Below are 4,140 nucleotides of genomic sequence, written 5' to 3' on the forward strand. Positions count from 1 at the left end.
ACATACACCATTTAAATAGACCAATTTCAAGTAATGAAATAGAAGAAGTCATCAAAAGCCTACCAACAAAGTAAAGTCCAGGACCAGATGGGTTCTCAGCCGAGTTCTACAAAACCTTTAAAGAAGAGCTCTTTCCAATACTTCTCAAAGTATTCCATACAATAGAAGAGGAGGGAACCCTCCCAAACTCATTCTATGAAGCCAATATTACCCTGATACCTAAACAGACAGAGACACATCGAGGAAAGAAAATTTCAGACCAATATCCTTAATGAACATCGACGCAAAAATCCTCAACAAAATTTTAGCAAATCGCATACAAAAACATATTAAAAAGATAGTGCACCATGATCAAGTGGGTTTCATCCCAGGGATGCAAGGTTGGTTCAACATCAGGAAATCAATAAGTGTAATTCACCATATAAATAGACTTAAAGTAAAGAATCACATGATTATTTCAATAGATGCAGAGAAAGCATTTGATAAAATACAGCACCCTTTCATGCTCAAAACACTAGAAAAAATAGGGATAGTGGGAACATTCCTTAACATTGTAAAGGCCATCTATGCTAAGCCCATGGCTAATGTCATTCTAAATGGTGAAAAACTGAAAGCATTCCCCCTAAAAACTGGAACAAGGCAGGGATGCCCTCTTTCACCACTTCTTTTCAATATCGTCCTTGCAACTCTAGCCAGAGCAATTATACAGACCAAAGAAATTAAAGGGATACGAATAGGAAAAGAAGAACTCAAACTATCCCTATTTGGTGATGACATGATTATATAATTAGAGAAACCAGGAAATTCCACAGAAAACTTTTAGATCTCATAAGTGAATTCAGGAAAGTAGTGGGATATAAGATCAATGCACATAAATCTACTGCATTTTTATACATAAGTGATGAATCTGCAGAAAGAGAAATTAGGAAAACTACCCCATTCACAATAGCATCGAATAGAATCAATCTCACAAAGAGGTGAAAGACCTGTACAATGAGAACTACAGAACACTAAAGAAAGAAATTGAGGAAGACCTTATAAGATGGAAAGATCTCCCATGTTCTTGGATAGGAAGAATTAATATTGTCAAAATGGCTATACTACCAAAAGTGCTATACAGATTCAATGCAATTCCAGTTAAAATCCCAATGACGTACCTTACAGAAATAGAGCAAGAACTTATGAAATTCATCTGGAAGAATAAAAAACCCAGAATAGCTAAAGCAATCCTTGGCAGAAAGAGTGAAGCAGGGGGTATCGCAATACCAGATCTTCAACTCTACTACAAAGCAATAGTAACAAAAACGGCATGGTATTGGTACCAAAATAGAAAGGTGGATCAGTGGTACAGAATAGAGGACATGGACACAAACCCAAATAAATACAATTTTCTCATACTAGACAAAGGGCCAAAAATATGCAATGGAGAAAAGATAGCCTCTTCAACAAATGGTGCGGGGAGAATTGGAAATCCATGTGCAACAGAATGAAACTAAACCCATATCTCTCACCATGCACGAAACTGAACTCAAAATGGATTAAGGACCTTGGAATCAGACCAGAGACCTTGCATCTTATAGAAGAAAAAGTAGGTCCAGAGCTTCAACATGTCGGCTTAGGACCAGACTTCCTCAACAGGACTCCCATAATACAAGAAATAAAAGCAAGAATCAATAACTGGGATAGATTCAAACTAAAAAGCTTTCTTTCAGCAAAGGAAACTATTAGCAATGCGAAGAAAGTGCCTACAGAGTGGGAGAAAATCTTTGCCAATCATACTTCAGATAGAGCGCTAATCTCCAGAATCTATAAAGAACTCAAAAAACTCTACACCAAGAATGCAAATAATCCAATCGACAAATGGGCTAAGGAAATGAATAGACACTTCACAGAAGAAGATCTACAAGCAATCAACAAACATATGAAAAAATGTTCAACATCTCTAGTAATAAGAGAAATGCAAATCAAAACCACCCTAAGATTCCATCTCACCCCAATTAGAATGGCGATTATCAAGAATAGAAGCAACAACAGGTGTTGGCGAGGATGTGGGGAGAAAGGTACACTCATACATTGCTGGTGGGGCTGCAAATTAGTGCAGCCACTCTGGAAAGCAGTATGGAGACTCCTTAGAAAACTTGGAATGGAACCACCATTTGACCCAGCTACCCCACTCCTTGGCCTATACCCAAAGGACTTAAAATCAGCATATTACAGAGATACAGCCACATCAATGTTCATAGCTGCTCAGTTCACAATAGCCAGATTGTGGAACCAACCTAGATGTCCTTCAATTGATGAATGGATAAAGGAACTGTGGTATATATACACAATGGAATATTACTCAGCCATAAAGAATGATAAAATTATGGCATTTGCAGGCAAATGGATGAAATTGGAGAATATCATGCTAAGTGAGATAAGCCAATCTCAAAAAACCAAAGGACGAATGATATTGCTAATAAGTGGATGATGACACATAATGGGGGGTGGTAGGGGTTAGTGTTAGGGTTAGAGTTAGGGTTAGGGAGGGGGGCAAGAATGGAGGAAGGAAGGACTGTATAGAGGCAAAAGAGGGGTGGGAGGGGTAGGTGGAAGGGAAAATATAACAGAATGAATCAAGCAACATTACCCTATGTAAATTTATGATTACACAAATGGTATGCCTTTACGCCACGTACAAACAGAAACAACATGTATCCCATTTGTTTACAATAAAAAAATTAAAAAAAAAATGGCTGGGGATGTTGCTCAGTGGTTAAGCACTCCTAGGTTAAATCCTTGGTACCCAAATAAATAAATAAATAAATAAAATAAGATTGTCTATATCTACAAAAATATTGCTGTGATTTTCATAGTAGTGGAATTAAACCTACAGACAAATTTGGAAAGAATTGACATATTTACTAGGCAGTGTCTTCCAATCTTTGAAAACTATGTCTTTTCATTTTGCTCACTTCATCAACATTTCATAAATTTCACCATACAGATGGTCTATGTATTTTGCTTGGATATACCTAAATATTTCATTTTCTTTTGACTGATTGAAAATGGTATGTTTTAATTTCAGTTTATGTATGTTCTATTAATATGTAGAAATGCAATGGATTTTTGTGTTGATCTTATAACCTATAATTTCCTCAAGTAACTCTTTAATTCTAAGTCCCTTTGTAATAGAGTCCTAGAGCATTCTATATAGGAAATTATATTACCAGCAAATAGATAGCTTTATGTTTTCCTTTCAAATCTGTTTGCCTTTTATATAATTGTCTTTCCTTGTTGCAGACAATAGAATTTATCCCTCTCAAAGAATAAAATTTGCCCCCACCACCATTACTGCAGGAGATGGAAAGTGTTTCCTGAGTCAGATAACTGTATGTAACTGTTATAGTTAGCCACTGGAATGTCTCCCAAAAGTTCATGTGTTAGACAATCCAGCAATGTTCAGATGACTTGATCATGAAAGCTCTGACCTCATCAATGGATTAATCCATTTGATGGGTTAATAATTTGAATGGACTTACTACTGGAAGGTGATGAAAACTATAGGCAGGTGGGTCATGACCTTGGGGACTGTATCTGTCTCTGGTTGCATTTTGTCTCTCTCTCTCTCTCTCTCTCTCTCTCTCTCTCTCTCTCTCTCTCTCTCTCTCTGTGTGTGTGTGTGTTTCTGGGCTGCCAGAGCTGAGCAGCTTTTCTCCACCATACCATTCCACTATGATGTTTCTGCTTCGGAGCCAGCTGACCATGAACTGAACCTCAAAAACTGAGTCAAAATAAGTCTTTCCTCCTCTAAGTATTTTGGTCATACTGACAAAAAATAATCAACATAGTGAGATTCCTCTATCTGTAGCCCTTGAGTCCGTAGGAATTCTTTGACTTGCAGGACTAAAGAAGGATATGCTTGTCTGGTCTAATAATTTCAGGGTGAGGGAGTCTTAGGACACAGGGCTCTTTTGTTGCTAGGTTGGGGGTCAGGAAATATTGAATCTAGATCACCATTTTTCTGTTTTGGGGGGACATAAGATACCCAGATAGTATAATGTTCTTTCAGTCCTGAAAAGAAAATAAAAGCTCACCCCCCAATACCTTACCATAGAGTTTTCCTTTGGTTGTCTGTTGCATTACATTAAAGGTTTA

This window comes from Sciurus carolinensis, chromosome X, assembly GCF_902686445.1.
Source record: "Sciurus carolinensis chromosome X, mSciCar1.2, whole genome shotgun sequence".
NCBI classification, from domain to species: domain Eukaryota; kingdom Metazoa; phylum Chordata; class Mammalia; order Rodentia; family Sciuridae; genus Sciurus; species Sciurus carolinensis.